General features: G+C 54.3%; 1 protein-coding gene and 1 long non-coding RNA gene across 3 annotated transcripts in view; both read right to left on the minus strand.

Moving 5' to 3' along the window:
* CDH4 (cadherin 4) overlaps positions 1 to 13,752 on the minus strand; it is a 542,698-nt gene that overhangs the window by 417,976 nt on the left and 110,970 nt on the right. The window lies entirely within an intron of this gene.
* On the minus strand, positions 5,785 to 6,802 carry LOC123579912. Its single transcript, XR_006703004.1, has 2 exons — positions 6,588 to 6,802; positions 5,785 to 6,287 (listed from the first exon to the last, which is right to left on the minus strand). It is a non-coding gene; the product is annotated as an uncharacterized LOC123579912 (long non-coding RNA).

Consider the following 13,752-nt stretch of genomic DNA (forward strand, 5'->3'; position numbering starts at 1 on the left):
CCAGAACATTCTATTTATTTTCTTCTTCTCTTTTCTTTTTATTTTTCTTAAGAGATAGAGTATGTGAGCGGCCAGGAGGGGCAGAGGGAGAGAGAGAGTATCCAAAGCAGGTTCCATGCCCAGTGTGGAGCCTGATGTGGGACTTGATCCCACAACGCCAGGATCATGACTTGAGCTGAAATCAAGAGTCAGATGCTTAACCAACTGAGCCACCCAGGTGTCCCACAGAACATTCCATTTAGAGCCACTGCTTCAAGGGGAAAAGGAGAGGTAGATTAAGCCAACCAGATGCAACCCAAAGCTCTTGCTAGAGCTCCTAGCTAAGAAAAGCTGTTTTGCTGGGTTTGCTGATTCTGTGGACACTGTCGGAGCTGATAAGGTGGCGGGAGAGGGAGCCAGCCTAGTTCGAGGACACAGTCCTCAGTCCCTGGACGTATCTCTACCAAGACATGCCATGGAAACTTCAGTTATATGAGCCAGTCGATCCCGCCCCAGCCTTCTCTCTTGTTCTGAAGCCACTCTGAGCTGAGTTGGGAAAACAGGAGGGGCCTCGAATGCCGTGCTAAGGAATCTAGACTTCAGGATTCCAAGCCAGTGGGGCGCCGGTAAACGCTGAAAACCGGCTCTCTGGGAAGGACACTAATCTGTAGCATTTGCCAAGTTCCAAGGCCACTCTCAAGCCCCCACACGCCAAGACTGATGGTGCCACTGGGGGCAGACCGCTCAGTTGGCTCAGGCAGCAGTCAGGAGCCAGTACCAGCCATCCTGGGTCACGCCTGGGGGCCCAGATCTTAGCAACATTCACTGAGATTCCCCTTGGTTTGTCTCAGTGTAGATTAGACTGAGACAGACATTCATCTACCTACCAGGATTCAGGAATGAACCAGACATGGGGCAGTCCCAGAGGAGGACATGGCTGCTGCCTGCAGGGGACAGCAGATTGTATCAGTGGCCAAAAGGCATCCTTCATCGCTCTCAAGGGCCTGCCATAGCCAGGCACCCCTGCTTTAAGGGTGGGGAGACTGCATTCACCTCTTTCTAGAGGAGGCGGCTCAGTACTCACAGTCCCGCACTGAGACGTGGCGTGGCCCCCATCGTGGCCCCCCTACAGGACCACGCTAAGGAGTGAGCATGGTGACAGGCGCACGTCCTGCGGGCACCAGCAGATGCCTGGCCTGAGGCTTTTCTGTCCAGCCTGTTCACACCAGCGGGCCGCCTGCCACGCTCTGCCCCCGGTGCTGACACATCTCCACCCCCATGCATCCCCCAACGCACACACAGTCCTTCCTTTCTGGCACACATTTGCTCCCTTTATTTTTATTTTTTTGAGCTCCAAACTTGCTCTGTATCAGACAGAGCTCAATGAAATGAGCTGTTCAGTGTAGCTGCTGAGCATATGGTGGGCCACCTCTAAGGCATGACTGTGGTGGCACACAGTGCAGTCCAGCTGGTGGCTGAGCCTCCATGTTGATGCTCGGCTGTCTGGCCCTGTGGGACGCTGCCCACTTGAAAGCTAATACAAGAAAGACAAGGAAGTCTTACTTGAGGTTGCGCCAGCCAATCATCCAGGCGCTGTCTCTGCTGAGGTTGTTACATTGAGAACGCAGCTTTTCCTTGTGTGAGGGAGTGACTAATGCGGTTCTGAAATCAGACCCCCTAGACGGGCCCCAAGGCAGATGCTTGGGGCGGGGAACTCCTGAGGACACAACATGGTTCCCCATTTTGATGACAGTGTGGGACGGTGAAGAAGAATATCTGATCCATGAAAGCAGGGACCTCATCAGCTTCGTTGGTCATGGAATCCCCAATATCTAGGAAGGAGGGATGCATGCGTGGGTAGGTAGGTGGACATATGGATGAGTGGGTGAATGAACAGGTGAGTGCATGCGTGTGTGAATGCGTAGGTGAATGGATGGGTGGCTGATGGATGGATGGATGGACAGGTGGATGGATGAAAGGGTGGATGGATGAACGGATGGATGGATGAATGGATGGATGGATGGATAGATGAGTGGAAGGACAGATGGATGGATGGACGGATGGATGGATGAGTGGGTGGATGGATGGATGGATGGATGGATGAGTGGATGGACAGAGGGATGGATGGATGAGTGGAAGGACAGATGGATGGACGGATGGATGGATGGATAGATGAGTGGGTGGATGGATGGATGGACAGATGAGTGGATGGACAGATGGATGGACGGATGGATGGATGGATGGATAGATGAGTGGGTGGATGGATGGATGGATGGATGGATGGACAGATGAGTGGATGGATGGATGGATGGATGGACAGATGAATGGATGGACAGAGGGATGGATGGATGGATGGATGAGTGGATGGACAGAGGGATGGATGGATGAGTGGAAGGACAGATGGATGGACAGATGGATGGATGGACGGATGGATGGATGAAAAATGGATGGACAAGTGGATGGACGGGTGAGTGGGTGGACAGATGGATGGATGGATGGATGGATGGACGGACAGAGGGATGGATGGGATGGATGGATGGATGGATGGATGGACGGACAGATGAGTGGATGGACAGAGGGATGGATGGATGAGTGGATGGATGGATGAAAAATGGATGGACAAGTGGATGGATGGGTGAGTGGATACAGGATCACAAGATATTCTTCTTTTCCTTAATAACTTACAGGAAAGGCATTAAAGTGTCACTGGACTTTCCTACAGCTCCAGCCTGTCCGGTCTCAGTATAAAAGCCAACACTCCTGAGGTGCAGCTGGCTGTTCTCAGGACTTTGACTGGTTGGGGTCCCTGCTGAACCCTGAGCTGTGCGCCCTCGGGTAAGTCCCTTCCCTCCCCTGAGCTCATTAGTTCTCATCTGGGAAAAGAAGTGAAACTACATTCACTATCGGGTCTGGTCAAGGACGCCCCGTGGCGCTGCAGGCCCCCGACGTTAAGTATGACGATCAGATTTCTAAAACTTTGAGTATTCTCAGCCACCAAACGGTATATTGTTAGTAGCTGTGACTGAGCCTCTTTCAAAGTTTCCACGCTGGGAATATTAAAAAATGAGTGACATTTCAGGGCGACAGTGAGGATGCAGGGTTAAAGGCTTGCCCACATCTTCCTGGAATGATCCTGGGGACTTACTTCTCTCACTTACAGCAGCTTCCACCTGCTTAAGATATGCTTAGTAGTTCTTATCCTATTTCCTCTTTAAAATAATTCTAAACCACACAAAGTGAGACAACAATACAGAGTCAGATTCCCTGCCTGTTGGTAGGGACTGTGGGCCCAATTTCCAACCATGCACCAGCTCTAAAGAGCATCCAAGCCGCTCCTGGCGGCCCCAGTGAACCCTCGCGTTTTGATGTTTAATTTTCAATTTGCATCTTTAAAAAGGTAACATTTGATCCAGATGAGTTGGTCTGGTCTGAAATGTTTATCTATGAAGAACACATTTTAGTTCCTTCTGGAGAGGGAGGAAACCCCTTTTCATGTTGTAGTTATTTAAAGAGTGTTAGGGAGGCGTAGTGTGTCTGTCTCCGAGGCCCAGCTGTGTTGATGCGTCTTTGGCGGTTCTGATTCTGGTACCAAATGAGGGAGAAGCTCAAGGTCAGGGACGCCGCCTTGCTGGCCGTGAGCCCTCACCACTGCTCCAGGGGTTAGGAGGCAATTCCGAGCCCAGGAACGGGGGGTGGGGCTGGGGGGGGGGGTGTTGCTGAGCAGGCCTCTGTATCTGTGCCAGCCCACGCGGGGCCTTGGAAGGCAAGAGCATCTTGAAAACGTTGCTGCTTTCCTTTTGGCAAGATTACCGGCAGCTTCCCGAACTGCTCAGTTTCCAGAGCCTTCAAGTGAATAAGCCGGCAAGAGCCAGACACACACTGACAGCACCCGAGGACAGAGCGACCTGGGGCCACAGCAAGGAGTGTGGGCGCCCCGAGAAACCGGGAACAGCCAGGAGACAGATTCTCCCCAGAGCCCCCCCGGGGGACACGACCCTGCTGAGAATACACCTACGCTGTTTAGGCCACTGAGTGTGTGTTGATTTGCCACAGCGGCCGTAAGAAACCGGTGTTCGTCTGGCCTGTTCGCAAACCTCACAGAAACGCAAGCGAAGAAATGGAACGGCGCGGCGTGCAGCCTTTCCAGTCCGGCTTCTCGTGCTCAACAGAACGTGTGTGACCATCATCGACGTCGTGCTGGCTCCTTCCCACTGTCACCACGTGTCACCCTGCAGGGCCGAGCTGCGGCCCTCTTCACCCATCTTCCCGGGCGTGTGGGCTCAGGAAGCTGCCATGTGGAGCAGGTCAGCATGAAGCTTCTAGGAAGAACATTCCTGAACATTTTTTTTGTTATTTTTATTGTGACATGTGTCTTGGGAATATACCTGGGGGCAGAGTTTCCGGAGAAACGTCAGAAAGAAGTTTCTGTCTAGCTTTGTGAAGAGACAGAAAGTTGTGCAAAGCGGTGAGGTGCAGCCCACCGCTGTCCACGAGCCACGAAGACGAGATCGGTGGCTCCCCACCTTCCCCGTGGCCTCCCCGTGCTTCGGTTACAATTCTACCGCCAGCCCCCTGAAAACGGTGTATCTGAACAGTGGCCAACTGCTGGGGTGCGGGTGCTGGGATTCGGGGCCCTCGCGGGTCCGCCGGCCACCAGGTGAAAGGGCCCCGCCACACAGGCCACCAATGGTGAGCACAGGAAGCTGTGCATGTGGGGAGGGGACGTGCGTTCCCATCGCAGGGTCGCAACAGGGGGTGGCCTCTCGAGGGAGCTGCCGTTACGGTGGAGTACGGAATAGTGGAACGGGGCCAGCTGTGTGAGGCAAGGGGGGAAGAACCTTCTAGAAGGAGGGAGAAGTAACTGGTGATGGCAACTACTTTTTGTTGTAGGCGTGTTCACGAGGGTCTCGGGGAGCCGGGGAGGGGCGCCCCTCTGGGAGTGAGCGCCGTGGACGGTGTATCCAGGCAGAGGGCAGAGGCCCCGAGATGAAGCCGGATATTACTGGGGAACCAGGGACATCTGACCCTGGAGGCTGAGGACAGAACCGCCCTGCTGAACCCCAGTGATGACAACGCAGGTGGGGCCTCTGGGAGATGATTAGTAGTAGACGAGGTCATGGGGCCCATGACCCCATGATGGGATTCACGCCCTTAAGAACAGAGGAAGACCCTACCTTCCCCCATGTGAGAACGCAGCCGGGGCAGGGAGGGGGCAGGGCGGGGCAGGGACAGGTGCTCACCAAAAGGAACCAAAGGTGCCAGCTCCCTCACCCGGCACTTCCAGCCCCTGTAAATGTCTGATGCTCGACCGCATCTTTGTACAGCAGCTGGAGTGAGCACTGCCTTCAACACGCCTTCCCACCCCTTTGCTGGAATATTCCGTCGCTGTCTCCTCCAGGCTGGCTCCTGGATGCTGTCCAGCCTCAGCTCAAATTTCTCCCGGTCAGAGAGGCTGGCGGTGGCCCCTCAACATACAGTGACACCCCCTCCTGTCAACGTCCCCACCCCCCCCCAATACATTGCCTTCTGACAGCAAAGGGTGTGTTCCCCCAGATCAGCCCCGGCACGAATCCACAAGCCAACCGTCTCCTGTGCTCTCCACACTGCCAAACACCAAACCACCTAAGATCCTCCCCGAGAACGTGGAGCCCTGGAGGCAAAGGGCACTGTGTTTTCTCCAGATGAGGATTTGGGAGATTTGCTGCAAGCCCGGGGGGCGGTTTAAGTGATGAGGGACAAGTGCTCGCAGTGCAACCTCGTGTGCATCACAGAGAAGATCTGCTGGAGAGACCCTTGGATTAAATCCACGTTTCAGCCTCGGCTTTATTTCCCCCTCGGTGCAGACGTGAGGATACTGACCAGTTAAACAACGTGAACGCGGGGGGTCGGGGCCGTGGCTGAACCGGGTGTGGTCCTGCCACACGGACTCCGTGAGCGGCTCTCGCTTCCTGTTCTTCACCGGTGTGGGGGAGTCCCAGCCCCGAGGTCAGACGTGGGCACCAGGGTCCGTCTCATAGACCAGGGGCTGCCCCCACACCTGAAGCATCGGTGCCACGGGGACGAGCAGTTTCTAGAGTGTCTCCCAGCACAGGCACAGTGTGGACGCGGCATGGTGTCTCATGGGGAATTGCCAGCCCCCGGCGGGCGGCGGGGAGGCCGGCTGTGGCTTCCGAGGGGTGGGAGGGCTGAGGCGAGACGACAGGGTGATGGACAGCTTTCAGTGTAATCTCGAGGCCCCCCCAAAGTCAGCAAGGTGATGACACTGACATCAGCCAAAAGAACGCACGGTCTTCTCAACAATGTCCGTCCTACAAAGAACAAAACAGCCGTCTCACCTCCAAATCCCGGGAGCCCCTGGGAAATTGGCATCGTCCCCAAGAAATGACTCCGATTCAGGGGAGGTGTGACTGAAAGAAAACGGTGCCATGTCCCCTCGCCGGCCCTGCCGTGCGGTCCCCGTCCCACCAGCTGAGCCACGCCGGGGACACCACGCCCCCTCGGCCGTCACCATCCCAGTTAAGTCCCGCAGCCCCGGGTCTGAGCCAGGTGTGTGGGCCGCTTTCAACGCCACGGGCAGTCTCAGGGAAGGCAAGAAGCATGAAATCTACCTGACGCTCTGACGCGAAAGCACTCCACCGCGGGGAGCAGAGTGAAAGGTGTAAAATTAGACAAATTAACCCAACTTCCCAGAGAAGCGCGGTGTTCAGGACGGGAGCAGCTGTTGCCGCTGTTTCTGGAAATTCAAACAAAGACAAGGAAGCCGAGGGATGTGCCGAGGGGCCTCCTTTCCCTGGCGGGAGGGGCACTGTGCGCGAACAGGTGGCAGCTGGCGGAGGGCGGGGAACGGCTCCGGCTTCGCCCACCCGTCTGCCCACCCCCCCCCCCCCCCCCCCCGCCTCAATGCCGTGCCTTCCCGGTGCCAGCCCCTGGGACGCCCGGCCACCCCGTCTGATCAGTAGCACGTGAAAAGACATGGTCTTCTCGTTATCACTTAACTGAGGTTGTCAGTCTCCTAATTGCTTCAATAAAATATAATTAATTAAGAATAACATGTGGAGATACTTACATGAGCTGGAGATTGCACACGGCAATTTCTAGATTTTTCCTGATACTCTGTGTCCTGCTGCTGCATTCAGACAAAGGGGGAAGCTCTCCAAGATCAGAGACGGTGCTTTCCCGTTTGCCCTTTGGGTTTAGGAATAAAGGCAACTGAAACGGCATCCCATGAGGCATGGGGAGCGTGAGCTCGAGTTGCTGGTAGGAAGATGCAGACACGGGAAGGTGTCAACTCGGCCCAAGTGGCTGCACGGCCACCAGCAGAATAGCTCAGAAGACGACACACCCTGAGGTGCAGGCGGAACCGAGGGATGTGCACGGGGACCCCTTCTCTTTCTCTGGGTCCAACTTACACGTTTACCGTGAGATGCAGTGTTTGGAGCCACTGCCCCCACATGGAAGTAGGGGTACAAAGTGGTCACTTTCCAGAGTGTCCTGACTTCTAGGGAGGTAGCCACATACCTCAGAGTATGACAGCAGCCGATGAGTGAGGCCACACCTGGGGGCACCCCCCCCAACACACACACTCGTCATGTCTCTGGTCTGTGTACCTGTGGCTTCTACCTTCAAGGTCACCTCGTGGACCCAAGGTAGCTGCTGGACCTCCAGCCATCACTTCTGTGTTCCACATAGGAAAAAGGAGGAAGGAAGAAAGCTGAGGGGGAGGCAGAAGGGAAAGTTTGCAAAAAGAAAAAAAAATTTCCAGAAGTCCCCCAAATAATTCCATGTATCCGCACTGGGTCAGAACTTAGTCATGTGGTAACACCTAGCAGCAAGGGAGCCCGGGAAACAAGCCTTTTGTTGAGGAGATTACTTATCCCGAGTAAACGTGTGGATCTGTGAAGAAGGAAGAAAGGGGGGAACAGGACTTTCTCCAACAGATTCCACTGTGGTGACCAGTGGGAACGTCGCTAACCCTTCCGTTTTCTCATCTGTAAATTGGTCTAACACCTCCGGTCAGACACGCATGTGCTTTAAGAGTAAAGCTCCACGCAAATATTCATTAGGATGAAAATGCATTCTGTGCTAAAGAGCTAAACAACTGGGCAGATGTTAGGGCAGGTTTCCAGCCGCGCAGGCGAGCAGGGCCCCCAGCTAACCCTCGCTCCATCCCTCACGCGTGGAAGGCCGACGAGGAGCCACGTGAGAACCACGGGCTCAGGGGACGCTGGGTGCCCTCGCTGCTCCCGCACCCTGGGCGGCACCGGGTGAGCCTGGCCCCCAGCCCCTGCCTGGAAGGTCCACGCACCCTGGAGGGCAGGGTCAGTCTCTCCAAGACAACAGCACGCACGTAGGACCAGCTAAAACATCAGCTTACAAGCTGGCGATGCTTAGGGACGATGTCAGATGTGAGCCAGGGGCACGCTGGCCTGTGCCAGTGCCCACAGTGATGCCCCCCAGAAAATGACGACCAGTCTGATGCCCTGTGCTGCTTCTACAAGGAAGACAGGCTGTTTTGGGGACAGATGCAAAGAACCCATGTTGGTGGATAGAAGCTGGTGGGGGGAGATCTGGAGGGGTTGGGATTTAAAAGTTCTCTCTGCTTTTGAATATGTTTGGCATTTTCCATTAATAATCTCTTTTTTAAAAAAAAAAGGTTTGGGGCGCCTGGGTGGCGCAGTCGGTTAAGCGTCCGACTTCAGCCAGGTCACGATCTCGCGGTCCGTGAGTTCGAGCCCCGCGTCGGGCTCTGGGCTGATGGCTCAGAGCCTGGAGCCTGTTTCCGATTCTGTGTCTCCCTCTCTCTCTGCCCCTCCCCCGTTCATGCTCTGTCTCTCTCTGTCCCAAAAATAAATAAACATTGAAAAAAAAAATTAAAAAAAAAAAAAAAAAAAAGGTTTATTTGTTTATTTTGAGAGAGAGAATGAGTGAATGAATGATGAGTGGGAGAGGAGTAGAGAGAATCCCAAGCAGGCTCTGCACAGTTAGCGCGGAGCCTGATGCAGGGCTCAAACTCAGGAACCGGGAGATCATGGCCTGAGCCGAGATCGAGAGGCGGACACTTCACCGACTGAGCCACCCAGGAGCCCCGAACTTCCATTTTTTAAAAAACATCATTAATGAGGGTGCCTGGGTGGCTCAGTCGGTGAAGTGTCCTCCTCTCGATCTCGGCTCAGGCCATGATCTCCCGGTTCCTGAGTTTGAGCCCCGCGTTGGGTCCAGGCTGACATCACCAGAGCCTCGTTGGGGTTCTCCCTCTCTGCTCCTCCCCTGCTCACGCTCTCTGTCTCTCTTCCTCAAAATAAATAAACATAAAAAAACCGCAACAAACTCTGTTTTGCTTTTAAATAATTGAAGATACTGTTTGAAGAGTCTGGTGTTTGAAGAGGTTAGTGTGCATAAAGATTTGGGGTTCAGTTTACAGCAAACTCAGCCCAGCCAAGCCCAGTGCGATGCCCTCACAAGAGGCCGCACAAGCTAGAAAAGCCAGCTCCCGGGAGGCAGCCTCACCAGGCCGGGCCCTGCTCGGTCACAGTGTGAGGGCTGCTCTGTTGTGGGGTCTGCAGGCGCGTGTTCCATTCTGGGCGCTCTGCTTACAACTGTGGGCTTGACTGAAGGAACACCCAATGGCTGATGCAAGCCGATTACTTTTCCCAGACACGAGGAAGTCATGGCGTGGAGGGGAAGGTTTCCCCCGTTGCACAAGGCTAGCCCGACTGAGATACAAACACGGCCCCTCTTCCCTGTTCAGAAAAAAGGCCGGTGGGTGGGGGGGAAGGGGAAGGGGTTGGGGCTCAAAGTCCAGCAGTGGACCCTGTTTTCCTGCCGTTCCTGGTTCGGGGTGGGCAGGGCGGGGGGGGGACAGCCGAGCTGAGGCGGTCTGGTTAGGACCCAGAGTGAGTGACAAACCATCTCGAACGTCCTCGCCGTGTGACTCAGAGGACCTGACTTCACCACTCAAACCCATCGCGCTCGGGAACCACGGCCGCGGATCCAGGGCTCACTCGCAAACACAAGTGTGTGCAACAAGTTCATGACAAGAGAACCAAACAAGGAAATGGACGGCTTCCAAGCCTGTCCAAGAGCGGGACGTCACACAGCAGGAATGGTCATCAGGAACATGTCCAAACCCAGTGTTTTTCTGGAACCTGTGTCTGAGTTCATCGGGACAGAATGTACGATGCCCAAGAAATACGTCAAAATAAATCCCCACTCAGCTGGGTTCCACTGGCCCAAGGCACGGTGCCCGGCCCGCGTGGGGCATGTCTCTCCTGTGTGCGTCACCGGGGTCACCGCTTGGGGGCACGGTGACACTCCTTGGTGCCAACCCTCCTTTGGGAGGCTCAGAGCGCACGAGTCCCAAGAGGAAGCAGGGCAGAGGAGGAAGGACATGCGCATGTTTCTAATTTCTTGCTTACTCCCCACGGAGAAACTACGGGGCGGACAGTAACAAATGGCGAGTGCCACTCTCCCCCGACCCAGCGGGTAAGATTCATTCCACTAAACCTAGTCGCAGTGAGTGGCTCACGTCGAACACCACTGCCTGCTTCTCTCCAGAGGGAGGTGGGTCCCCCAATGGTGCCCATCAGCGAAGCCATGGAATGACCCCACGGAGCCCACGGGACCCAGATACTTGCTCAAATACCAACCTACAGGTGCCTAAAGGCCCTTGAGCGATAAAGTTGGTATTTAAATGAGTAGACTTTCAGTAAAGGAGATCACCTTTCACAATGCGGTGGGCCTCGCCTAATCACTTGAAGTCACAACAGAAAAAAGTCCGAGATGCCCCGAAGGACAGGAGATTCTGCCAGCAGGCTTTCTTCCTACTCAACTGCGACATCCACTCCTCCCTGAGCCTCCAGCCGGCCGCCCGCCCTGCAGATTGCAGACGTGCCAGCCGCACAAAGTGTGGGGGCCTGTTCCTTCCGGTGCATCGGTCTCTGTATGCACACAAACTATGGGTTCCGTTTCTCCGGACAGCCAGGGCCAACACAAGGGCCCTCCCGCTCCCCTTCCCCTTATAGGCGGTAAGTCTCAAATAGCGTAATTCTGTTCTTGTTCTTACTCCTTTGTGTGCAAGCATCACTCCTAAGAACCTCATCTCTTGACTACATAAGTTGTAGAGACCCAGAGTGCAAACCTATCCTAGTGCAAAATCAGGCCTCCGTAAATATTTAACGCTCAAAATCTTTCAAGCTACATCATCAATGCCAAGATAAATAACCAGGACTGATAATACTTCAATGTTCACTCAACGCTAACGTGAGAATGTAAGTGAACGAACGCAGAGGGGAGTCCCACAGAAATACGGTCAGCTCGTGCCCCGACGACCTTCCTTCCGCTCTGCAGTAAGCAGCATACACAGCTCGCCATGTGCTCCCCGCGCTCGCTGCTCAGCGCCTGGGTCTCTAGCACACAAGTGAGCCCTGCCCCCCGGCAAACGTCCATCCTGTGGACGGGGCGTGCTTAAGAGACAGTAATGCAGAGCAAACAGGTATTTAAGGCCAAGTCGCAGAAACGCTGGTGGTTCCTGGACTCGTGGGGAGAATCACATCTGTTCATCTGTTCACTCCACAGGCCCTTCCCCTCCCCACGTACAGGTGCTTGGCTAGGAGTGGGCACCCCAGACACCAGTAAGAAGTGGGGTCCCTACCCAAGTGGGAATTGTTTATTTTTCTAACAAAAACTCTGACATAACTTAAATGTTTATATCTCATTTGCCAACACTTTATTTTTTTTTTATTAAAATTTTTATTTTTCAACATTTATTTTTGGGACAGAGAGAGACAGAGCATGAACGGGGGAGGGGCAGAGAGAGAGGGAGACACAGAATCGGAAACAGGCTCCAGGCTCTGAGCCATCAGCCCAGAGCCCGACGCGGGACTCGAACTCACGGACCGCGAGATCGTGACCTGGCTGAAGTCGGGCGCTTCACCGACTGCGCCACCCAGGCGCCCCAGCCAACACTTTATTTTAAATTTATTTCTAATGTTTATTTTTGAGAGAGTGAGAGCATAAGCGGGGGAGGGGCAGAGAGAGAGGGAGACACGGAATCCGAAGCAGGCTCCGGGCTCCGAGCTGTCCGCACGGAGCCCGACGTAGGACTTGAACCCACGAACCGTGAGATCATGACCTGAGCCGAAGTCAGATGCTCAACCGACCGAGCCGCCCGGGCGCCCCAACAAACGACAGGATTTACGACAGTGATGCACACACAGCAGGGGCCTCCCCCAGGAACGGGACACAGGTTTCAAGTTCCATCTTGTCAGCTTTTCAAGGTGACTCTGGGTCACCTGCGTCCACCCTCAAAAGCCAATGCTTAAAAATATACGTGTTTAGGGAATCATACAATCCCTGCAGAAAAGCCGAGAAGTCGCAGGCATGCAGTCTGATGGATTTTCACAAAGTGAACCCCCCCCCGTAAACCTCCACCTGGACGGAGGAAGGGATGCCGACAGCCTCCTAGGACCACCCCTCCTTCTCCTCCCCCTTCCCAAAGCAAACACCCCGGGAGAGGCCTCGTTTTCACAGACTTCTTCGTTGTTCCCTATTTGAGTAAGTATTTTTATCAAAATAATTTTCCCGTAAGGATTTAAGTAGCACTAAAAAGTATATCACAAAACCCAGCAGACGTCTGTCACACCTTCCCTCTCTGTAGGAGCGTCCAGTCCGATCCCAGGGCTGACACAGGGTTACAGGTGCCTCCGTGTGGACCTCAGGGCTCTGAGCCTGGAAAACGGGGAAGGGCCGGGGCTCAGGTGTCAGAGGAGTGAGAAGGCAGGCCGTTCCAAGTGGGTGGTGTGGACACTCGGGCCTCAGTCACAAAGGTCTGAGTGCACACTGGCCATTGCCACAGTCAGCGGGATCCACCATGAGACCAGAGCATTTTCTTTTTTTTTTTTTTTTTTTTTCAACGTTTATTTTATTTTTGGGACAGAGAGAGACAGAGCATGAACGGGGGAGGGGCAGAGAGAGAGGGAGACACAGAATCGGAAACAGGCTCCAGGCTCTGAGCCATCAGCCCAGAGCCCGACGCGGGGCTCGAACTCATGGACCGCGAGATCGTGACCTGGCTGAAGTCGGACGCTTAACCGACTGCGCCACCCAGGTGCCCCTTTTTAAATTTTTTTTTTTTCAACGTTTATTTTATTTTTGGGACAGAGAGAGACAGAGCATGAACGGGGGAGGGGCAGAGAGAGAGGGAGACACAGAATCGGAAACAGGCTCCAGGCTCTGAGCCATCAGCCCAGAGCCGACCAGAGCATTTTCTAGATTCGTCCTAAACCTGCTCTTGGCCATCACAGTGACCCAAGGAGCTCATTAAAATACAGACTGGGTCCCTGCCTGCCAGATTTCCAAAGGAGGACTTAGCCTCTGGATCCTCAAAAAAGTCCCCTGGTGGTTCTGGGATGGGGCGTCCTGTGTTTGAGAACCATTACTTTTTCTAGAAAGGTCCGGTTGACGGATATTTTAGGCTTTGAGGGCCCCATGGTTTCTGTGTCAACTACTCAACTCTGCTTTTATATAAAAGCCGCCACGAAGGATACCTAAGGAGCAGGTAAGGAACAGGTGTGGCCGTGTGAGGATAAAATCCTATTTACAAAACAAGCAGAGGGCCAGATACGGAGGCCCCGCCTCTAGTCCTAATCCAAACGGTCTGTCAGACACATTATGAGATTAAAGACCATGGGGGCCCTAAGTCGCTCTGAGGAAATCATCCAGCGCATCTGATGTTACTGAGGCTACGCGAAATGTGGGTCTGTCCACACTCTCACT

This window comes from Leopardus geoffroyi, chromosome A3 (assembly GCF_018350155.1).
Source record: "Leopardus geoffroyi isolate Oge1 chromosome A3, O.geoffroyi_Oge1_pat1.0, whole genome shotgun sequence".
NCBI classification, from domain to species: domain Eukaryota; kingdom Metazoa; phylum Chordata; class Mammalia; order Carnivora; family Felidae; genus Leopardus; species Leopardus geoffroyi.